This window comes from Myotis yumanensis, unplaced genomic scaffold (assembly GCF_028538775.1).
Source record: "Myotis yumanensis isolate MYYU_CA2020_CCGP unplaced genomic scaffold, mMyoYum1.0.hap1 SCAF_13, whole genome shotgun sequence".
Taxonomy (NCBI): domain Eukaryota; kingdom Metazoa; phylum Chordata; class Mammalia; order Chiroptera; family Vespertilionidae; genus Myotis; species Myotis yumanensis.
In genome coordinates, this window is record NW_027223764.1 from 28,995,395 (window position 1) to 29,020,707 (window position 25,313).

At 38.8% G+C, this 25,313-nt stretch overlaps 1 protein-coding gene and 1 long non-coding RNA gene across 6 annotated transcripts in view; one reads left to right on the top strand and one right to left on the bottom strand.

Moving 5' to 3' along the window:
- LOC139021925 (uncharacterized) overlaps window positions 1-21,082 on the bottom strand; it is a 38,333-nt gene extending 17,251 nt beyond the window's left edge. For 2 of the 4 annotated variants that reach the window (XR_011473568.1, XR_011473569.1), the window contains exons 1-3: window positions 20,851-21,082; window positions 20,590-20,689; window positions 17,261-17,449 (exon numbers count right to left, since the gene is read on the bottom strand). This is a non-coding gene — a long non-coding RNA (uncharacterized lncRNA). The remainder of the gene's footprint in view (window positions 1-17,260; window positions 17,450-20,589; window positions 20,690-20,850) is intronic. The other 2 variants (XR_011473570.1, XR_011473571.1) reach the window with 2 other exon arrangements.
- Window positions 1-25,313, top strand: part of PRKG1 (protein kinase cGMP-dependent 1) — a 1,083,951-nt gene that overhangs the window by 799,587 nt on the left and 259,051 nt on the right. The window lies entirely within an intron of this gene.

Consider the following 25,313-nt stretch of genomic DNA (forward strand, 5'->3'; position numbering starts at 1 on the left):
AAAGACGAGTCCCCTTGGAAACTCACAGGAAGGCACCCTCCCAGCCCCTGCAGAGAAGGAAGCACACAGTTTCTTAGGGCAGTGGCTGCAAGGCTGTTTCCTGAAAGATAAGGCTCTGAAGCAGGGCGGGCAAGTATTTCAGGCTTGAACATTCATCAAATGTCAGTCAATGTTAATGAGGAGGGACCTGTGACCTGCCAAGGCTTTCGTGAGACAGCAGCCCTGAGAGAGAGGATTCCTCTGGTTAGCACGCATCCTGTGTGCTCGCTTAGTTATCTGAGGTCTGTGAGCTTCTCTCAGCCCCCTGGGAAGAGCCACCATTCTCTTTTACGACTTACAGCTAAAAGTTATTATTTTAATAAAGGTAACAAGGTTTGTCTTGTAAACAGGCCTTTAGTGTAACATCATTCTGCCTTTGCGCTTGGCCCTGGATGATGTTGTGCAAATCAGTTTACATTTCCAGGAATCGTTAACTCTAATGTGAGAGCAGTGGGCTATCCCTGACGCGTCTCTCCTCTTCCAAACATGTTTTTTAATAACAAGTCTTTTTTTTAGAAGTTTACTCTGGCTAACGCTGCATTATCCTCTTCCTGTTTGTTTTCCCCTTCATTCCTTTCTACAATTTGTTTTCCCCTTAATTCTTTTGCCCCTTTGTTCCTTGGAACTTGCCTGTTTCCCAATTTCCTGTAGGTACCTCAAGGGTAGGATGTGTCTCAGCTTCTATTCCAATTTCCATCAGGGAAAGGGTTTGCACGAGAATTATGCCTGACACTTACTACATAACCACTACATATTTGTTGAATGAATAGTCTGAGTAGGTTTTTATTTTATTTTTTTTAAATATATTTTATTGATTTTTTACAGAGAGGAAGGGAGAGGGATAGAGAGTTTGAAACATCGATGAGAGAGAAACATCGATCAGCTGCCTCTTGCACACCCCCTATTAGGGATGAGCCCGCAACCCAGGTACATGCCCTTGACCGAAATCGAACCCGAGACCCTTCAGTCAGCAGGCCGACGCTCTATCCACTGAGCCAAACCCGTTAGGGCTGAGTAGGTTTTTAATAGGTTTGTGCTACATGATGATTCAGTGAATGAAACACAACTCTTTGGTTTCACATTTGGATGCTATCACCACAAATTGAATGCAAATATGTCAAGGATAGGGAGCATGCGTTCTGCAATACAAGAGGCCATGCCTGCTCTCTGAAAATATATTACAGTGGTTTCTGGTAGAGGATCCCAAGGACTCAAAATCGAGGAGGAGGGAAAGCAGGTGTGGGAGCCAAGGGCTGGAAGATCATATGGAAGGAATAAGGTTTATGCACTTCTGTCATCTCTCTTGTCTTCTTTATCTGTCCCAGGGAGATATAACAAAGGCCAAACCTTTGAAGAAATATTCTAAACAAGAGGAAAAATCTTGTGAATCCGACTTTCCAAATAACTTTCCTGGGCAGAGAGTTGAACTGTTGTCAATTACCCTGTTTCATGAGGAGATAACTGCCTCTAGCAGCCATCTTCCAAATTTCCTACACTTGCAATTTAGTACTTGTCTTGGTACATGGGGACCAACTGTAGTCTATTTAACTACCAACTGGTTTCTTCTTATTGCATGTGACCTTTTAGCACCATTTATTCTAGAGGTTTTGTTTTCTCCATTGTATGTTTTGGTTCCTTTGTCAAAAATTATCGGCCCATATACGTGTGGCTTTATTTCCGGGTTGTTAATTCTATTTCATTGTTCTGTGTGTCTGTTTTTCTGCCAATACTATGCTGTTTTGATTGTCATTGCTCTGTAGTATAATTTGAAGTCAAGTAGTGTGATACCTCCAGCTTCATTCTTTTTTCTGAGGATTGCTTTGGCTATTTGGGGTCTTTGGTGGTTCCATACAAATCTGGTGATTTATTTTAGTTTCTTTAGAAAAATGTCATTGCAATTTTGATGGGGATTGCATTAAATCTATATATTGCTTTGGGTAATATGGACATTTTAACTACATTGATGTCACTCCATGAACACAGAATATCTTCCCATTATATTGTGTCTTTTTCAGTCTCTTTTTAATAGTGCATTGTGGTTTTCAGTATATAGGCTCTTCATATCCTTTAAAGTTTATTCCTAGGTATTTTATTCTTTTTTTTGCAGTTGCAAGGGAATTGTTCCTTTTTTTTATTTCTAGCTTAGTTCTACTGTAGCCTAAGCTCATATTTTGTATGTTTGCTATATTTCTGAATTTGTTAAGATATTTTTTACACCCAGACTCTGGTATATCTTAGTGAATGTTTAATGTGAGCTTGAGAAAAATGTGTATTCTATTGTTGTTGGATGAATTATTTAGTAAATGTCAGTTGATCCCGTTGATTGATGGTGCCGTTCAGTTCAACTGAATTTCTGACTGCTGGATCTGTCAGTTACTAATACAGGGATACTGAAATCTCCAATTATATTAGTAGATTCATTTCTTTCTCCTTGCAGATCTATCCATTTTTGCTTCATGTATTTTGATGCTTTATTACTAGGCATATACATATTAAGGATCATTATGTCTTCTTGGAGAATTGATGCTTTTGTCACTTAGTTATGTCCCTCTTTAGTCCTAAATATTTTTTATTGTTTTGAAGTTCATTTCACCTGAAATTAATATACCTACTCCAGCTTCTTTTGAGTATTGTTAGCACAGTATATCATTTTCTATCCCTTAACTTTTTAATCTATGAGTGTCTTTATATTTAAAGTGATTTTTTAATTGAAAGCCAGATATGTTGTTTTGGGTAAAAAGAAATGAGGCAGATAGGCCTTTAATGGAAGGTTTTATGTTAATTAGGATAAGAGTTAGACTGTGCTTACTGTTTACTGTAGATCTGGTGTCAAAACTAAAATTTCCTCTAGTGTACTCTTCAACTCCTTCTTAAAGAGGTCCTGAGACTTGCAGTCTTTTAGCTGTAATCCCAGTTATTATACAGGAGCTCTGTTAGGGTTCTCCAGGGGAGCAGAAGCAATAGCAACAACTATAAACATATTGGGACACATACACACTGAGAAAGAGAGAGAGAGGGAGGGAGGGAGGGAGGGAGGGAGGGAGGGAGAGAGAGAGAGAGAGAGAGAGAAAGAAAGAAAGAGAGAAAGAAAGAAAAAAGAATATGAATTATGGAGGCTGAGACATCCATGACCTGCTGTCTGTGAGCTGGAGATACAGAAAAGCCAGTGGTGTAATTCATTGCAAACATGAAGACCCAAGGATCAAGGAAGCCAGTGGTGGAGATTTCAGGCCTGAGAACTAGGAGTGCTGAGAGCAGAAGATTGATGTCCCAGCTTAACCAGTAAGGCAGGAAGGGCCAAATTCTTCTTTTCTCTGCCTTTTTGTTCTATTTAGCCCTCAGCTGATTGGATAGTGTCACACACACACACACACACACACACACACACGTGTGTGTGTGTGTGTATACATATGTATGTATATATGTGTATATATAGATATATATGAGAACGAACTCCTTTACTGAGCCCACTGATTCAAGTGCTCATTTCATTCAGAAACACCCTCACAGACACACCCAGAAATAATGTTTAGTCAAATATCTGGCCACCCTGTGGTCCAGTCAAGTTGATAGATAAAATTGCCATCACAGGTGGTGAGGTGTGAAGGGCAGGGGATTTGTTGTCTTTGAATGAGCCTGAGTTCAGTAATTCTCTCCCCCCACATCAAAGGCTAGAGAGAGCTAGAGTTGAGTATTTTCTTTAGCCAGGTTGGTTAATCTAGCCAGGTTGGTGAAAACCCCTTTAGGCTCTAGTAAAACAGTTTCCCTCAAGGGTAGGCCTTGTTAAGGAGAACAGAAAGCTCTGAATATAGTTCAAAACAAAGAGAGAATCTTAAAAGCAGTAAGAGAAAAACAGTGAGTTACCTACAAGGGAGTACCCATATGACTGTCAGCTGATTTCTCAACAGAAACTATGCAGGCCAGAAAGGAGTGGCAAGAAATATTGAGAGTAATGAATAGCACGAAGCTACAGCTAAGATTACTCTACCCAGCAAAGCTATCATTTAGAATTAAAGGTCAGATAAGGAGCTTCACAGACAAGAAAGAGCTGAGGGAGTTGATCGCCACCAAACCAGTATTATATGAAATGCTGAGGGGTATTCTTTAAGAAGAAGAGGAAGAAAAAAGTAAAGATAAAGAATTATGAACAACAAAGTGACAATGGGTGCATATCTGTCAACAAGTGAATCTAGAAATAAAATGAATAGGAAATCTGATGAACAGAACAGACTGGTGAGTGTAGCAGAATCAGGGGCATGGAAAGGGAGCGGACTGATGATTCTTGGGGGAAAGGGAGTGTGGGAGTGCAGGAAGAGACTGGACAAAGATCTTACACCTATGGACAAGGACAGTGGGGGGGGCGAGGGCCTAGACTGGGGTGGGAACCAGGTGGAGGGAAGCTATGGGGGGGAAAAAGGAGCATCTGTAATCATCTGAACAATAAAGATTAAAACAAAAATGATGACAGTACTTTTGCTCTGTCCCTGAGAAAAGCACAGGGAATTTTCCTCCTATCTTTAGAGTGAGAACCTGTTAGAGTTCCTGGGGGTGAAACTCATGAAAATGTAATGAATTCTCCTCCCCCACATGACCAGGCCTCCTAGGAGTTTTAACTCCCAAGCTAGTCCACACTGAGCCTTTAGCAATTCATCGATGACAGGTTAAAGTGTTCCTGCTGGCATTGGATCTAGCTGGGGGCATATGCTCCCCTTGGTACCTGTGGATCTCTATATCCCCTTGTCCATCTCTGCAGTTTTCAGGGCAACACGTGGCCCCATGTCCTCACTTTTCTGATGAATATAAGAAAACTTATTGATTTTTAGTTCAGCTTCTTTTCTTGTGAAGATGAGCGTGATGATTTCCAAGCCCTTTAGATGTCAGACTAGAAACTGCTGTTTTTAAATATTAAATGTAATATCCACATAATGGACAGCATAATGCCTGGCACAAAACGAGAATATATTATTAGTTCTTACTGTTATTTATTGTTCATTCCATCCAAATGTTTCCTAATAATTTAATAACAAGATATAAAATGAATCATATACATCAGTATATCCCTCTGAGCATATTTAAAAAATATTTCTGTGCAAAATAAAAGATTTGGGGAAGAAACTTACTATGGTCAGAAATATGCAGCAGTCAGAATTACAGGATGACACTGGAATAAAGGACAAATCTGAATTGAAAGCTGGGCCAGAGAACCTGTCACAAGAGTGGATGAACAGTGAGGAACACGAAGGGAGAGAGCAGAAATTCAGCTCAGAGGAGTATGGGTTTGGGCGTAGAAGAGGTAATGAAGGGGATAATAGCTTCTTTCAGTGTATGACCCATAGCAGGATTGATACAGCCAGCTTGGTCTTTCATATTCAAAGCTGGTGCTGACGATGGGGATTGCTATTTGTGCCAAGAGATGCTGTTGAGCAGTTTATTCCAAGAAAGGCTGCCCTTTGGTGCACAGCTGTCACTACTGTTTAGAGCTAAGCTGTCATAGATGTGTGGCCTGCCCAACCTCTTTGCTCAGACCAAGCCTCCTCGTCCCTGATTACTATAGATTTACTTGCTCTGTGTGATACTGAGTTTCCCAAAGTTTCAGACTTGCCACCGTGTTTCCAGAGCACCAGCAGAATGGTCCTTCTGTTCTGCCCTCTGGTCATATCAGTTTATTATAGACTGACAGCCCAGGGCCCATTTTCCCTGGATATTTCTTGCCTAGCATAAGAGTTGGTGGTCCCACCCTCCCCACACTGAGTATCACGTCTAGAAGGGTTCTTGCTTCCAGGACCTCATAGTCAACAACCTTATCTCCCCTTTTACTGTTAATATTGGTTTGTACTTCTATCTGATGATATCACTTCAGAACACCCATGGTATATGTATAAACTAGACAGGGTCATGTAACAGCCCTAGAGAAGGGCAGACCCTAACTGCACCATGAATGTGCAATCTGTGCGAGACCTTTACTCCAGCATTAGTTTCTGAAATAGACCAGCTCATACGACTCACCTGGGGCCGTTGCTTAAAATACAAATATCTGAACACCTCAGAACTGCTGAAATAAATCTAAGGGAGGAGGCCAGAAACCTGTTCTTTATTTTATTTTAAACCTGTCTTTCATTGTGGTAAAATATATATGACATAAACTTTACCATCTTAACCATTTCAAACGCACAGTTCAGTGGCATCAAGTACATTCACATTCTTTTGCCACCATCACCACTATTTATTTCCAGAACTTTTCATTGTCTTGAACAGGAAATCAGTACCAGTTAAACGATAACTCCCACTCTTTCCTGAGCCTCTGGTACCTTTATTCCATTTTCTGTCTCTATGAATTAGCCTAGTCTTGGTACTTCATATTAGAAGGATACAATATCAGTCCTTTTGTGACTGGCTTATTATGCTTAGCATAATATCCTCAAGATTCATCTGTGTTGTGGCACGTGTCCAAATTTTATTCTCTTTTGTAGCTGAGTGTATCAGAATTTCATTCCATTTTATGGCTGAATAATGTTCCAGTCTATGATGTACCATATTGTGTCCATTTATTTTGGGTTCCTGGATCCAATCTAATTCATGTGGAAGGGGGTTTCCCATGCCACCAGTTCTTGAAATGCTAGCTGGCTCAGACCTGACATTATGAAACCAGAGGTAGCAACAGATCCCAGAGGTCAAGGGTTCAGTCCTGTGGGACTGCCCACACCCCCCTCCCCATAGTCACCTGTGCTTCTGACTGACTGGCTGTCCATGGGGGTTCCCACTACCCCCTACTTGGATTTCAGATGTCAGTCACAAGTTCAGGCTGTTACCTGTACTTCTGAATGATTGGCTATAAATCAGACTTTCCCTCAAGTTCCCCATCAGGTTTGATGAATTTGCTAGAGCAACTCACAGAATTCAGAAAAACATTCCACTCACTAGATCTCTGTGGAATCCTGTATTTTAAATAGCTATTTTAAATAACTATTGCAGGTCAGGGTATAGATTGGCAGCATAGACAACCCACACATACCTACATATGCACAGTCTTGCACACACACGTGCACACACATTCATTTAAGTGCTCTAGATTCCCAATTTATTTAGTGAAGGAAATGGACCCTCGTGAAAGTGGGCAGCTAAATCCAGCAGGACCACACACCCCATCGCGGTGGCCTTTCCCAGGCCCCCTCCTTCTATGTGCAGGGCTGCTGGTGACACTTGAGGCAGGAGAGAACCTGCTAGGATTGAAAGGGTGACACTTCTGTTCCTGTCCTTGGACAATCTGGCTTCTGTTGTAATTTGAGAAGACATTGCCTTACAATTTGAGCATTTCCATTTAAGACAAGGATCAGCAAACTGCCCACTAACTATTTTTGTAGGGCCCATGAGTTAAGACGAGTGTTTGTATTTTTAAATGGTTGAAAAAAATCAGGAGAGGAATAATACTTCATGCCATATGAAAATTCAAATGTAAGTTTGGCTGGCAGCCAGCCACACTCATTTCTTTACTTATTGTCTAAAACAGCTTTTGTGCTGCAGTCAGAGCTAAGTAGTCACAATAGAGACCACGTGGCTCAAAGGCCTGGAGTAGTCACAATGTGGGCTTTTACAGAAGACATTTCACAACCCCCGATTTAAGGGAATGTTCACAGGTGTTGTGCTCTTCTGGTTTGTGAACCAAATACATCCTCAAGAGGGCGCATCCTTACGTGGCAGGAAGTTCAGTTCCACCTGGTCCTGAACACGCTCCTGCCTCTTGCTGTCCAGGGTCCTGGAAACAGTTCCTCACATTTAACTCCAATCTGATCTGTATATTCTCGGACCTGGAGGTTCTGATACTGAGTTTGGCAAACCATAGTCACAATCCATTCGCCCCACAACAGCCTGGGTGACTCACACGGTCTGGAGAATTTAGGAAACACCACCAATTCCAGCTTTGTCATTTTGTAGATGAAATGATGGACTTGCTTGCCAAGAAGTTGTCATTTGCTAAGGGTGCTTATGGCTGATTATGAAGCAATGGACAAGACGTTATTTCTCTGGACTCCTTTCTGGTCATTATATCATGTGCTTTAAGAGAACAATGAATAAAGAGTGGCTTTCTAGGCTTAGGAGTTCCTGACAACGTTTAGGAAACAGATTTCATTTTTCAAGTACAAATAAATGAGAAACTTCCCTTGTTGAACTGGGAAGGGTTGTTTTAAGTGGAAACCAGGAGGCCTCCTATGGCTCCTGTTTAAATGTAGCCTCAGTTTTTTAAAAAGCTTAAGGGCCAGGAAGTTTAAGCTGGGAGAGAGAAAAAAGTAAATGAAGGACAATCACGGTGCACTCTGACTGACATTTGAATTTGTAATCTTCCTTCCTAATTAGCATGAAAGCTTTTCCCATTTGTTGAAAAAAAGATGTGTGACTGAACTCTCACTTCTAAAGAGATGTTTTAACAGCCGCTCACCCTCCTAAGATGAGTATCAGTAATTAGAACTGTTACCATTCTCTGTTATCATTGTGGCTACTGTCATTAATCCTCAGCATGGAAAGTCATGATGCTAATGCTGACTGTACCAAACTAGGAAATTCTAATTACCACTCCCCGCTCTAGAAAAGAAGCTATTTGTAAAAACGAAGTAGCTATTAAGAGGAGGATTTGGTGGCTGTTGAATGTGTTGATGATTTGGAATCACCAGCTAAAAGAATTCCGGAGCGGGACCCCTCCCCCCACTCCCGCCCCGCATTGATTTTGTTTGTAACTGATTTAAAGGGTCATCGAATTTGTTTCTAAGCATTTTCGGTTGGACATTGTGGACCCTGTCCTCTCCAACGTGACTTCACCACTGAATTTGCAAAAAGCTACTATCACTGTTTGAAGACACTCGGATACCTCTGGCATCACGACTACTGACCTGAAATATGAACTAGGCAGTGGCAATATGGTTTTAACATTTAAAAAATAGGAAGTCTATTGTGTGTTGCAGTCTAAAATGTAGACTCCACTATCAACTTGATCCATTATTTTGAAATTGCTGAGAGGGAGTATTGCCCTGGGCCATTCATCTTTTTGCTTTAATTTGATACTCATGGAGAGTAATTAAACTGGGCATGCCAAACCCAGTGATAAATACACTCAAAACCAGATACAAATAATAATAGCATCATCATAATTGTAGTGTATCAATCAAAAAGACTAAAGAGAGTAGACTGAAGTGAATTCATTTTTCCATTTGGCTTGTCCACCAATTGCTAAACATTTATCAATGAATCAAGAATGGGATTTATCAGTAGCCATAAGGCAAAGCCCTTGGGCATAACATGACATTAATCTGTTTCTAACTGGAAAGGTATTGAAAAGAAAGGATCTCTTTGCACCCCAATTATATAATCTCTTTCCCAGCATTACCTGGCTGAGACCTGAATTCTGAAATAAGTATGGAAACAGAACAAATTAGAGCCTCTAAAGTTATTTCCCATGTAAAATATGCTTATGAGAAATAAGCAACCATCATATGGCCTCCTCTTGGAGGGTGCTAACTCACTGAAACCTAAGAAGATCTTTTGGATTTTGTTTCACTGTTTCCCAGACTTGAGCAGGGGGCATTTTTCTGGGCATGGGATTTTTTACTTTTTACCTTTCCACATTCCCCAGAACACCATGTAACAGACTGTGGGAGATGCTGGTCTCGGCCTGAAGCTTCTTGTAATGAAGTTGGCTTGAGCAGGACTGGGTTGTGGGAAGACTTGATTGCTGCAGCTCAGCAGCAGGGGTACTGGGAGGGAAGGTGGTAAAGTGGTCCCAGGTGCCAGCATCTCTAGAGGCCGAGTCATCGAGGTGTGTGGAGTGGGTGTACTCTGGGAGCTGAAGAGGTGTCATCTGAGCCCCAGCTGGGCGCTCCACTTCCCTGCCTCAGCAGCCATCCTCTAAGAGGCCTCGTTCTTTTTAGGAGTGAGGCTTTTTGTGTCTGGTTATCTTCTGGATGACATTTCTGAATGTCGATGTAAAAATGTCCAAACCTGTAGAGACTTTTTATGAGTTTATTTGAGTCATACTGACGACAATTGCCAGGAAGCAAAATCTCAAATGCTCCCTTGAGAGTGTTTATACTTCCTAAGGTTCGGAAAAAGAGAATTACTCGTGAATTTCAAAGGTGTGTTAACCTAGATGCACAAGAACAACGGATAGGGCTTGCTTACGGCAAAGATAAACCTTTCACTAAAAGTTATCTGCCTGGGGCATGGCTATGCACCATAACCTCCCCAGTTAGGAATTTATGATTAGATCATTGTGAGGTTACTTTGGGTTCGATTTATTACAGTTCCCCTTTTTCATCCACGCATGCATTTCCTAAATTTATTTCAGATTACAAAAATGTTCTATAATTAAGTTGGAATTCATCATTTTTGGTATGGAAGCAATAATACATTCCTGAATTTTAATATTGGTTATATATATTTATAAAATTTATTATAAACACAGTGGTATTAAGTGCTGTTGGCTCATTATGAGTTTATGACAATATAAGAAAAACCAATATAGATAGTTTTTTTAATACCAACATTTATTTAATTCAAGAATATTTTCTATTATATTAATTTTTTAATATTTAAGCTAGAGGCCTGGTGCACGAAATTCATGCATTCAGGGGGGTCCATCCCTCAGCCTGGCCTGCACCCTCTCGCAATCCAGGAGCCCTCGGGGAGCCGGCCTAAGCTAGCAGTCAGACATCCTTAACGCTGCTGTGGAGGTGGGAGAGGCTCCCACCACTGCCACTGCACTTGCCAGCTGTGAGCCCAGCTTCTGGCTGAGCGGCGCTCCCCCTGTGGAAGCACACTGACCACCAGAGAGTAGCTCCTGCATTGGGCATCTGCCCCCAGGTGGTCAGTGCGTGCCAAAGTGACTGGTCGTTCTGCTGTTTGGTCGATTTGCATATTAGCCTTTTATTTTATAGGATGAATTTTCTTTTATTAAAAATGACTAACATAGTTTTAATTAAATTTTTTATTTTCTGATATTCTTGCTTGAGAGTATGTTGTCCCTACATTGCTTTTATAGTTATAAAAATATTCCTGAGTTACCAGCTTCAGTAAGAAAGAGTTGACGTATCTTGGAGTTCCTCCCCCTCATCTCCCCCACCTCACAGCCAGCAGCAAGTGGGATCTTTAGTGAGCCAGCTACTCCTCTCATTGCAAATGTCTTTCTCTATTCCTTTTCTAACATCAGCATATATTTGTGTGCCAGAGTAGTATTAGGGCTGTAAAGTAAGTTTCCTCTCTGTGAAGTTCACTGACCTATTATGAAACTGAATATTCATTCATGGCATCTCTGGCACCTCTGTCTGACACAGCACTAATTGTTCTGGACTGAACCTTATGACACACAATGTTATTACCCTAAAATTCATGAACCAGGGATCAAATTAATGTCTCAAAATTACAATAACCACTATAATAGGAAATCATAGGATAATAATAAGTAAAATGTAGAGTTCGTTGTCCCCAACTTATTCTTACATGGTTATAAAAGCATTACTGAGTTGTCAGCCTTGGTAAGAGTTCATATGACTTGAGTTCCTTCCCCCACATCCAGGAAGGGGCCCTGGAAATTATTGAGGTCAATCTTTCATTTTATAATCGATAAATGAGGAAATAAGATTTGATTTGATGAATATGTATAGTTTCCTTGATATCAATTAGTGAAACTCTACTCAAAAGAGTTTTCATCATTTCTTATAGGAAAGAGGAGACTTTCATTGATTTAGAATAGGTTAATTCAATAGAAAATAATATTCATTGATGAAGTGGTTTGGAAAGAATCAAGGATTATATTTTGCACATTCCATTGTTAGGTGATCAACCGTCTATAATAATAAAAGCGTAATATGCTAATTAGATTGGACAGCCAAACAACCTTCTGGTCGTCCTTCCCAACAAAGCTGCAGTAGCAGGGGCCGAGGCAGAGGCAGTTAGGGGCCATCAGACAGGCAGGGGAGCAGTTAGGGGTGATCAGGCAGTCAGGAAGAGTTGTTAGGGGAGATCAGGCAGGCAGGCGAGTGGTTAGGGGCCAGTGGTCCTGGATTGTGAAAGGGATGTCCGACTGCTGGTTTAGGCCCAATCCTGCAGTCCCAGATTGCAAGAGAGTGTAGGCCAGGCTGAGGGACCCCCCCCCCCCTCCTATGCACAAATTTTGTGCACTGGGCCTCTAGTAGTAAATAAATGCTTATAAGAGGAGTGGTAGTGAAATAACAAAATTCACACTTATGAAATGTACTGTTAGGATTTTTTTCTTTTAAATATTTATGAGATTATCTCATACAAATTTTCAATCCAAATCTATAAAATCTATCTTAAAACTTTGTATTATAAAAAGGAGGAAATATTACTACCATGCAAAATTGCTAAGTTTGAAAATCCCAGTGTTATTTTCAGGGTTTCTCTGTAGAAAGCAATTTACTCTGTTGAATAATGTAGAAATTTAACCTGAGTGCTCCTAATTAGAAAGGATAATTTTTGTTAATGTAACATTATAATTCACTTTTTAAAAATAAATATCTGGTTACATTCTTCACCTTGAAAATGCTCTCATTTAAAATATTGAATATAATTTCCTCTTTTCTGAATTGGTTTGGTGTTGGTTTTTTTTTTTAAATTGAGGATAATATTGTTCTTTAACCCATTCAATGAAATTGTTTCTATAATTCTAAATACCCAGGATATACTATACTATCTGAAAAACCAATAAAGGAACAAAATTTGAGACTTTAGCTCACTACTGCCTCAAATAATTGTCCTTTAATAATAACAATAGCTGCCATTTATTAACTATCCATTATGTGTTAGACAGCAAGGGCTTTATTTAGGGCTTTATTTATTAGGTTCTCTTATTGAATCCTTAGACAAGTCTATGAATAAGTGATATTAAGACTAATTTATAGATAAAGAAACTTGGCCATGAACATTCACCTAAGAAGGTGAAACATGGAGGAGTTGTATGTAGGCTTGTTATACATCCAAGGCCAGAACTTTAATTTTTTGTGCCATGAACAGACAGAGGCGAGGCTTTACTGGGGACCAGTTGGGGCTTAGCTGTGCCCCTTTAACAGGGTCCCGCCCCAGTGGCAACCATCACAGGGCACGTGGCCAGAGCCGTACTGAAGCTGCTGATGCCAGCTGCTTATGAAACGTTGAATTCTGGGAACCTTTTTGTGATCTTTAGAATTTCTTTTTCAATGAGAAGCTTTCAAGTCCCTCTTATTGACTGCCTCCAGTGAACCGCCAATGAGTGTGATAATGACGCTTCCTTTGCACCGGGAAAGGAGGTCAGGTGAGAGTTGTCTCAGAAGCAAAGAGGAAAAAAGTATAGATATTCTTTTTATAATCAGCCCCTGGAGTTTTTTCCGGGTACAGTTGATTCTTGTCAGAAGTTGTGTCTGGGCAACATGCCTATTTTCTTTCCTTTTCTTCTTTTTTAAAGCTCCGGTCTAGACCTGCAGATATTATCCAAAGGGTTTGGGTAATAGTTCCAGTGTGATGATGGTCATGTTTTCAAATCACATGTGTAAGGCGACAAGCCTGGACTACTATGGTGCCTCCTAATACAATCCTATCTCACAATGATCCAGAATTTTGCTCTTTACTAAAGGGGGAAGCAAAGACAGATGCCTCTGCGTGTAAGTGGTTGAAGCCAGCAGGGTGGGGACTGTGGCAGAATGGAGGGCACGTGCCTAGTCTCAGATGGGCAGCTGCTCTGCTCTGCCAGTTCTTTCTGTGCAGAAATGAAGGGTTAGCATTGCACCTGGTCTGATTTAAGAGCTGAAAAATCCAGATGTTTATATAAATCCCCTAATTCTAGAAATCTTACATTTTATCAAAGATTTTGTTTTTTTTTAAATCCATAGTGTGCAGCTCAAAGAAAATCTTCAATATGGATTTCAATATGAGTACCTACTAATTTTTAAAACACTTTGATTCATTGCTCTGTTATTGAACCACCCAGAAAAGCTGTGATATACGTAGGGCACATTATTCCTATCTTGCAGGTGAAGAAATGAAGGCATACACCAGAGGTCCTCAAACTTTTTAAACAGGGGGCCAGTTCACTGTCCCTCAGACCCTTGGAGGGCCGGACTATAGTTTAAAAAAAAAAAACTATGAACAAATTCCTATGCACACTGCACATATCTTATTTTGAAGTAAAAAAAACAAAACGGGAACAAATACAATATTTGTATTTGCGTGTGGCCCGCGGGCCGTAGTTTGATGGCCCCTGGCATACACGGTTAAACTGTGTAACTATTGAAGCTGAAACTAAAACTCTCCAGAAGTAGCCTGCCTGAGTTTACATCCATTTACATTCAGTGTGATGTTGAGCAAGTCACACTACCTTTGTGTATGTATGTTTTCTAGAATAGATCATGATAACTCTGATGTTATTGGGTTACTGCGAGAATTCAATAAGGTAATGAGAATATAGCTGGCATAAAATTTTAGCTGCTTAATAATGTTTATCCACTTTAACAATAATAACAACAATATTTTACAGTGTTATCAGCACAGCAGTAAAGAGATTTTCCAGAATCACAATTTCTAAGCTGGAGTTTCAGCAATAACGTGATACAAACATAGCTAATAGCAGGTTGTCTCATTTTTAAAAATGTTCAAGAACACTATTTGGATTTTTGTTTTAAAGAGTTACAAACTATTTATTTTGAGAGAGTGGGATACATATGTATATACATACCCACACCCATGAGCTACACAAGTCAAGGGACTACTGAGAAATGCGCTTTCCTGAGGTACAGGAATAGAACCAAGTGAAAACTGAAACAGAGAGAAAAGCTTTGCTGATATGATTCAGAAAGCAATCACTCAGGTCCCCAAGATCAGAACAATGGATCAGATAAGAAAGGCAGAGTAATCATTGAAAAAGAATGAACACACACACACACACACACACACACACACACACACATACGGCGATTTCAGATTGTATTTGGAGTTGTGTCAACCAAAGCACAATATGTAATAAGAAACAACTCTAAGCAACCTTCGGGTTTTGATCATGGTTTTTGGAAAATTCCTTTTGACATTTTAGCTGCACACTTTTGAAATCTATTGAGAATTATCAATTAGCTTACATTAGTTAAGATAATTATTCTAATCACCATGTATCAGTTAAGATAGACTAAATCATCCTACAGTAACAAACAATCCCAAAATATCAACAGCTGCAGTTTGTTCCACACTCATGTTTATCTGACCTTGTCAGGTTCTGACAAAAGCTCCTTTCTAACCTTGCCTTGGTTGGGGGTTAGATTTCTGTTTCCCTGTGTTGTCTTAACAACTGCTTCATACTGACATTATCACATTTATTATATTGTATTATAAAACCTTAGTTTTTTAAAAAACTTTTTTCACTTTTGATAATGACCCCAAGGCCAGGAATGTTCATTTGTTTCTGTATTCCAAGTACTTATAGCATTTATTTAATATATAGCTATGCCACAAATGAATTCTGTTATAAATATAGAGAAATGCTGACAAATAAAGCTAGGTCTGATAATTTTGTTTTCTGAAAGCACGTGGCAAAGTCAAGTTTTCCACTAGGAATAATTGGATTTGCAGCCAGAGATAGTGAAGTGACCTGTGTTGACAAAGTACACAATTCTAAGGAATGCGTCACCCAGTACTTATGGAAAATCTCCCATTCTTACATGTTACATCTTTAATATATTCTTCCATTTATTATGGGAGTAAAATAAATGAATAAAGTGAGAGTTATGGTTTTTTTAAAAATGTAATTGTTATAATATCTATTTAAAATGGATTTTTTTGCTCCCTGGCTGGCGAGGCTCAGTTGGTTGGGTGTCATCTTGTACATCAAAAGGTTGCCAGTTCAATTCCTGGTCAGGGCACAAGCCTGGGTTATAGGCTCCGGCCCCAGGAAGCAGCCAATTGATGTTGAGCTCTCACTGCGATGTTTCTCTCTCTCCCTTTCTATTCCTCTCTCTTTAAAAAAGTCAATAAAAATATATTTTAAAAAATAAATTTTTGATTGTGTAAACGGACACTTAGGCAAAATCAAAGGAAAGGCTGAAAAGCATTCCTACTTTTTAAAAGATCATCTAAGTATAGAAGCTTGTGACATTCATATTAGAACCGACACACTTTGTCTGAATCATTACAAACTCTTTAGATGAGCACTCTTATTTTGTTTTGGGGTTTACTCTGGGAGCTCAGAAAAGGAAGTGTAAGCGATTTGTGGGAAGAGTTCCATACTTCACAGGAATTCAAAACAAAAGATTTATTTTGCTGTTCAGTTAGCTGGAGTGCCTTCTCTTAAAATTTAACTTCTCAGCCTAGAGTTGGAAAAGACTCTAATGTTAAGAAAATCACAGAAACAAAGATGTGGTACTGTCACTGCTGGTTAAGTGATGGCTATAATGTTCACAATATCACTTCTAGATTTTTTCCAGGCCACTTGGTAGGATTTCATTTAAAAGATAAAATAGGTCTTCAGATGCAAGCTCAGAGTTGTATATCTCACACAATTTTATTGCAGCCATATTCTGTGCACCATGAGCTCGTGAGAGGAAAGGCATTAAATAAACCCATGAAACAGAGAATAAATGAATATGCATTTGATTCTCCTCCAGTGTTGGCCTGCTTTGAATGGTTAACCTGATTTAATGTTTCCAGGGAGTTTTAGTTATTGTGTGCTCTCAGAGAGAGCATATTGAAACAGTCCCTGGTTTGTAAATCTTGGCAGAGTTGGAAGAACCAAGTCCTTGGTTAGCCTGAATTCCTTTTGTTCCAGCCTGACTTTCGAAATTTAATCCAAGAGTCCTACATCCCATCTGCATTCAAAGACTGTGAGCTGCCTGTTTATTTACTGTTTCATTTAACTGTCGTTTATTCAGTTTCTCTAAAAGAATGTTTTCCTTTTTATGTTAACTAAAAATGGAGACTCCAGGTCAGCATGCTAATCACAGCCTCTACCCAGCAGTATTTAAGTGCTGAATTGCCACGGTTTGTTTTGGCCAAGGTGGGGGGATTCATCCCAGTGAGCTCTTCTTGAATCTGAACTGAAATGTGGTTTAGAGCAAGGGGGAAAGACACTGCCTTCTTCTTTAGGAGGGCATTATTCTCCTCCTCCTTTAAAAAAGTGATTGGAAACAGCATTCTCAAGCATTCCCTTCTGATCATTTTATGATTCTAAGACATAATGACATTTTGCTTCTTTCTTACTCACCTTTCCTCCCATGGAGGAGCCACACTGGAATGCGATGTCCTACAAGGGTAGGGTGTCATGGCTTCCACAATCGCTGTTCCCACTGTAGTGCAGAGCTGTGTGTGAGCACTCCTTTGAGGTCAGTTCTGCTACTTCCTCTCCAGGTGTGTGACTTTGGGCAAATGCTTCACCTTCTAAGGCTCAGTTTTTCTTCAAGTAAAATGAGAGTAATATAGTCGTATATACTCCAGTGGTTTGGGGGAAGATGAAATATATTACTAAGAGTATTTTATTGTCATTATTTTTAAGTGGGATACAGGGATAGGGGGTGTGGGTAGACTCATCAGACAGGATGAGTTTTGTTGTGTGTGGGCCTCTACACTGTCGACAAGTGTCTAGTTATTCTTCTGGTTATGCGCATTTTGCATTCGTGCATGAATTGGACAACCCTTGCTTATTTCAATCATTCTAGCTCTTATCCTTTTTCATGCTCTCTTGGCATTCTTCGATTGTCATCAAATATTGATTACCATGTTTGAATATTATTTTATATTGTCATTTTTAGAATCTAAACCTGTTTAGTTTGCTACAATAACTATAGCAGAAGACTCTCAAAACTTTGTGTTTTTGTTATAAAAACACATCATATATAGCCAAATTGAGAATCCTTTGCTCTGATGAGATTGGCACTGGTTCTTGTTTTGCTTTGTTAACTTTTGGAATTAACTTTGTTAACTTGAAATTATTATTAATTAGAAAAAATTCAAAAGACATTATAAGCCTGAATAAACATAAGCACACATAAACTTCAACTGATATAAGAAAGTAGAGCCCAGGCTTAGCAATATATAAAATTAAGAGCAAACTCTGATCCCCCTCCCACATCTCTTCTTTCTTGATGGGTTTGTAAATGCATAGTCAGAAATTAGGGATGGATTCAGCAATTCCATTTCTGAGAATATATCCAAAGGAAACGAAACACTATGTCAAAGAGTTATTTGGATCCCTATGTTCACAAAAGCATTATTTCTAATCGCCAAGACATGTGAACAACCCAAGTGTCCATAGATAGATAGATAGATAGATAGATAGATAGATAACAAAGTTGTGATACATGCACATATGCACACACACGCACAATGAAATATTATTCAGACATAAAAAAGAAGGAAATCATGCCATTTATGTCAACCTGGATAGACCTTGAGGGTATTATGTTAACTGAAATAAGTCAGATGGAGAAAGACAAATATCATAAATACCATACACTATAACTTATATGTGGAATCTAAACCGAAAGACAAGAACTCATAGAAAGAGATCAGATTTGTGGTTACCAGAGGGACGGGGGGGGGGGGGGGGGGAGGGCGTGAGAATTGAGTGAGGTGGTCAAAAGACACAAACTTCTAGTTAAATATAAATAGTTTCTAGGGATATAATGTACAACATGATGACTGCATTTAACACTGCTATATGGTATGTTTGACAGTTATTAGAGTAGATTCTAAAAGTCCTTATCACAAGGGAAAAAGCATGTCCTTGTTCTTGGTGTGTATGTGTCTTTATGAGATGATGGATATTAACAAAACTTGTGGTAATCATTTCACAATATATGTAAGTCAAATCATTATGCTATACACATAAACTTATAGAGTGCTGTAGGCCAATTATATCTAAATAGAATTGAATGTTCTAGTTGGTTTTGATATCTTGGTCATTATATGTTTCAATTTGACTTTCTGGGCCTCTCTGGCAAGTATTTTTGGGAAGAGAATCCTTAAATATGTTGTCTGAACAGGAAACGGGTTTTTAATTTACAAGTGGGGGAAGTAATACAAATATAATAGATAAATACAAAAGGTACTACATGGCTGAAGAGGAACAATCTTAAATTTTCTCTCAAATCTACTAAAATATGACGTGCAATGATAATTTATGCTGATGAATGAGCTAATTTATTTAGTTTGCTTGTTTGTTTATATATTATAGGTATTTCTAAGCATGATTGTGAAAAATATTGAGACTATTTGTTGAATTTTTAGAAAAGCTGAAACCTCTAGTGAATGGGAGAGAGCCTTTTACATACTGATTGACTTGCTCTGTACTTCCTTTGAATTAAAATTAAAATCAATGGAGAGTTTCTAGGGTTCTATACTTCCCCTTTTTAAAGAGATAGGTAATTAGTAGTTAGTTGCTGTTTTCATTAGTTAACTCTGTTTTCCATAACTTCTGTTTATTCGAGGAGAGATGGATATAAACAATATTCCTTATGTTTTTTGCTTTGGACTAAAAAATAAACTCATCTCCTTTTAAATGGCTTGAGTTTCAACTTGTTTATTTCAAGGAAACCCTTCTCGTTTTTGGTGGGATCAGCCTTCCAGGGATAATCATAGGATTCTCCCATGACATGTACTTTTCTCTAAGATTAGCAGTCCTTGCTGCTCCTGAACAACTCCATCACCTGGAGTAAGAGATAATCCCTGTTTCTGTGATATGAGGAAATGGGGTTGGGACTCCTCCTGCATTTTCAGTTGCCACTGGTACTAGTTTACATGCCTACCATGGCTGTACTGGTTTTCTAAGTGCAAGGAAGAATCAACTCACCTGTTATTTACTGTCAGCCAGGGGTACACTCACCAAAAATGACCTGGGTGCCAGATGTTATGACTTTTTTGAGTCATTTAGACATGCATGTCCTGCCATGACATTTTGTTTCTGGGGAGTGGTAAGCAGGTGTTTATTGGGACCCCAGAGCACTGTTTTTCTTCATCTTTGGCATACCTATTACTTTCCTCAAGATTATTTTTCTCTCTCCCTCTTCCAGCAAAGCACTCAAAACCATATATATCAATTTATTGTCCTAGAAGGAGTAACATATTCTTTAAAGGAAAAATTCCCAGCAGGCCAATATCAATGTTGTTATCCTGGTTTTCTACGTAATGAGATAGAGAGGCAGAAAGATTTTACCTCTCAGACTCCAAGTTTGCGCAAAACAATTGAAGCTAGATGGAGAAAAGTATGAACTTGCATCATAGTGATTATACCTATTCTGCTTGTTATATACTGAAAAATAAAAAGTCCTCTATTTCACTGAGTTTTAGGTATCCCTTATTCTAAGACACATTCTAATTTTGGAGACAATAAATGAAAAGAGGAGCATCTTTGAGTCAATGAAATTTGATAAATAGAAGCCCACAAAAACAAGTTAAAGCATACATATTATAGCCAAGATAGTTCTAGGCTTGATCAAATAATTCTCACACTATCCCTTGCTTAACCCCAAAGTCCCCAGGTTCTATTTATCAGCACACATCACTGAAGTCTTATTTACCGTTTACATCAATACTCACATTGTATCTCTGTATCTCCTCAGCATTCAGGGAGTAGTCCAAATTTTTTAGCGGATGTCCTTTGCCCACACAGTGCTAGTGAGAGGAAGCAGGCCACCATCTGTAGGAGCATAAGTCAAGTTCTAGATGCATATCTGCTGGAGTCCCCATGCTCCGTGTAGACCTCACTGCACTAGAACAGTACTGTGATTGTGCAGAAATGGAAAGGCCACCCCCCCACCCCCCCCCCCCCCCCCCCGCAACCAGGTCACAATGTGTTACCTGTTCTTTGAAGCAAGACCAGGTCTCACAAACTCTTTTGAAATTGCTCATTACATCTTAATTTGTGGTACTCTCTGCGGAGTTTTAAGATCTAATTAATCTTCCTGGCACAGGTTCAAATAACCACCAGTACTTCTAGTTTCCATTGATAAGTAAGATTTTGATACCAGATTTTGCAAGTTGTGCCTCTTCCCTTAAACTGGTTGGGGAACCATAAAGTTCTACCATCAAGTTCCTCAGCCTTCATCCAAGTAAATGTTTGCTAAAGCTGCCTGTCCAGTTTGCAGAGACACCAACACTCTGAATACTAAAAAGGTCTTCTGGGAACCCCATGGCAACCACAGAGCCCTAATGATTTCTCAGCCATACCAGTGGCAAGCAACGCAGCATTGCTCCATTTAAACTTGAGGTTTTGATTTAACCTAGTCCAAGGAAATTTTTCAAAGTGTGTAAAGCCATTTTATTAACATGGTCACTGTTAGACAAATTCAGTCCTACCTCAAATCAGATCTTTAAATTTAGCAACGAGGTACATGGACAGACCCAGTGTGACTGGCATGGTACTGGAATCTCATTCCCCAAGCATTGTGTTTACATGCTTTTGTAGACATTTTTGTTGTCTGGCCAAGGTTCACGTGGCACGCCCTGGGTAGGATCAAGTTTGGATACATTTATAAAATGCCCTCCATTTAGCTGTTCAAGGTAAAAATTAAAAATTTTTAAATTTAAGATTCATTAACTGAAAGAGATTGTTTTTGCAGGATCACAATAGCATGTCCGTTTCTAGACTTACAAATGCTTTTTGTCCTATCTGCAATTTTTGATGTAAGTCTTTTAATTTAGGTAGTGAAAGGGAGAGTTTAACAGGCTACTTACATAACTTGGTGTACAGTAGTCTTCCCTTACTCAAGGGGGATACGTTCCAAGACCCCCAGTGGATAGTAACAAACCCTATATATACTCTGTGTTTTTATACGTACATCTCTATGATAACGTTTAATTTATGAATTAGGCACAACAAGAGATTAACAACAATAACTAATAATAAAATAGAATAATTATGATCATCTGCTATAATAAAAGTGATATAAATGTGGTGTCTTTCTGATAACTAATCTAATAACCAAGACAGTTACTAAGTGACTAATTGATGAGTAGCTTGGATACGCTAGTCAAAGGGATGAGTCACGTCCCAGGCAGGATGGAGTGGGAGTATGCGATTTCATTACGCTACTCAAAACAGTGTGCAATTTAAAACTTAAAAATTGTTTCTTTCTGGAATTTTCCATTTAATGTTTTCGAACCATGGTTGACCGCAGGTAACTGAAACCATGGAAAGTGAAACCACAAATAAGGGGGAACTACTGTATTATATTCTCAGTGATTAAAGCAAACCTTTTAGATTTCATAGTTTACTGGATTTATTATGAAATCCCAAATTGTCATAACTTTGGTATGTTAAAGTATTTATAAAATTTAAATGATCGAAGGAGGAAGTTACCAACCAAATGGGTGAGAAGGCAACTTATTTAGTCTGTTCCTTCCATAAACATTTATTGAAGACCTATGCTTTGTTCTGGGCTCCATGTAGGTTCCTAGGCCAAAATAATTAAAGCAGTAACTAACTCCAAGCTTCAGGTATTGAAGAGCTTACAGTTTGTAACAAATACTAACATCTATAATTGCATTGCAGTTTAGTAAATATTAGGAGAGAGCTATATTATATTGCTACTAAGTAACATTTGTTTACATTGCCTACTCTCTGCTGAACACTATTCTATGCACTTTGCATGTTTTAACTCATTTAACCTTCACCTTATATAGTAGGTGCCATTGTTGCCATTTTGCATATAAGGAAACTGAGGTACAGAAAATAGCTCCACTGTATACATCTTATCATATGGCCGATCAGTACCCTTTGACCACTACAGGGTTCTGGATTTGCATATGCACATTTTCTATATGATTTTTCTGTTAGCTGGAGTAACAGTTATTTCTGTGACCAAGTAAGAATGAATATCTGAATCAGGGCAGTCTAGGAGTATCATAAGATGTACTTGTGTCAGCTGCTTAGTCTACTTAACCTAGATTCCTAGGGAAGTTTCCAAGGAAATACTCAGGACACTCCATTTTCATCTTATTGTATACAGTTGGGTAAAGGTGAACTTACTCAGTCCTCTTGACTTTCCTGAGTCCTCTTGCTTTTTGTTGTTGTTGTTTCCAGCTCTACATGCAATTTCAAGTTTAGCTTCTGATTCTTGCTTTGAGTTTCATGGTTAGGAAAATTCCACATGCTGAGGGTGAGGTGTCAGATACTGGAGTTGTAAACCAGGAGGGTGTAAAGCCAGCTTCTTCATCAAATGACTGTTTTCCTGAGCTCACTTTGACTCAACCAGATCTCTCTTCACCTCTCTCAGTCTGTGACTACTCATGTGGGACAGAGCAGGGGATCACCATTGGCTTCGCAGCCCCACCCCCTGATTTGTCTATTTGGCTGATAGATTTTATGTTTACCATAGACTATGTAGTCGTGCATATATACATACACACACCCCATAAGCATTTCTGAAGACATTACGTATTGTCATTAACTTATAATTGAGAATTTTTGCCCAAAGAACAGTTGGGTGAAAGTTACAAGGAGGGAGTTCTAGCTTAAAGAGGAAGAAGTAACGGGATTGGTTAATGATAGTGACAGCTCCTACAGTTATTACTGGCCTCTGTCACTGAAGGCATTTCAGCAACTGCCAGGTGATCTATGGAGGAGGATTTTGAGTCAAGCACAAAATGGAGAAAAAATTAAACTAGATAATTCCTAGATCCCTGTAGTTCATGAAAGACTGAAAGAGTCGTAAGCCTTTCAAATGTCACAAAATTATAGCACGATCTTGGAACACACTCATATATTCCAAATGTGCATGTGACTTTTCTCTTAATGCATAATTAAGAACACTGCAAAATATTTATTTTTCTTAGCAAATCAAATGTACGTATCTTTAAAAGTAATTGGAATAAACTGGAGAAAATAAGTGGTTACCTAAAGAGTGTCAAGTACATGGTGAATGAAGCATTTCTTGACCTGTTTAAAATTATAGTAAGTCCTCACTTAATGTTGTTGATTGGTTCTGTGACTTTAAGTGAAATGATGTATAATAAACCAATTTTACTACAGGCTAATTGATAAAACAAGTGTTAAGTTCCTATGGCATCTCATCAACATTATAACAAGGCCATGTTGAATGAAACGATGTCATTCGGGGTCCTGTATTTGTTTTCAATTACAGAGAATCATGGGAGAGTCTTTTTGGAAGAGAAAAAGTTGGAGAAGTATCTTAGTAGACAAGAATTTACTGAAGAGGAAAGCCAAAAGAATGTGATTAGACATTGATTAAAGCTATGAGACAAAGACTTCCTGACATGCAGAGATGCACAGCCAATCTGAATGTCATGAACTTATATGGTTGCCTGCCAAAATGATTCTCTTTTATAATTCTTAAGCTTAATGCTTGCTGGTAATGATCCACTAAAATGACAAAATCCACTTATCATCCTGTGGATTTGGCCTAAATAGTTTGCAAAAACTCCTTATTCCTTATAATGCATTTATTTATAGTAAATATGCTTTGGTTTATTAGTTTACTCCCCCAAAGACCTCGGAGCAGTGTTTACAGAATTGTTACAAGAATACTCTTTTGTAGCTTAGAATTTAAAATGAGACAATATCCAGACATCAGGGTAGGAAGACAGGAGACAGGAAGAAAAAAAAAACACAACAAAAAACACAACAACGCACAATGGGACATTACTGGAAACGTCAGTAGGAGTAAGTCGGGTAAAGAATTTTCTATTGACTACTCTTCTGGCTGGAACTGACTTTCTAGAGAAAGAGGGCTAGAGCAGGTACAGGGGGAAAAACAAAACCCAGCCTGCAAGTCACATCTAGCCTACCTGTTATTGTCCTGTTACCTATGAATAGTTTTTACATTTCTAAATTGTTGAAAATGTAAAAGAAGAATAATATTGCGTGGCAAATATTATATGAAGTTCAAATCTAAGTGTTCATAATGTTTTTATTAGAATACAACCACATTTCTTAGTGAATATATTGTCAGTGGCTACTTTCTAACTACAATAGCAGAGACGAGTATTTGCGAGGAAGCTGTATGGTCCACAGAGTCTAAAATTTTTCCTATCTTGCTCTCTGCAGAAAAAGTTCACTAACCTTTCAGTAAGAAGATAAATTAGAGAAGTTGAAGTAAAAAAATGTCAATATATAGCATGTGTGTTCCCTTTACTGGCCTGATATTTTTCCAGTGCTTGTTAGAATTTTATATTTTGGGCTTCAACCTGCACAATCGGAATCTAGAAGACCTCTAAAAAATTGTGGTTTCCATAAGTACCCAAGTGTGTGCTCTCATTAGGCAAGTTCGGGAATCACTGGTGCTGGCCATGAACACAGACGT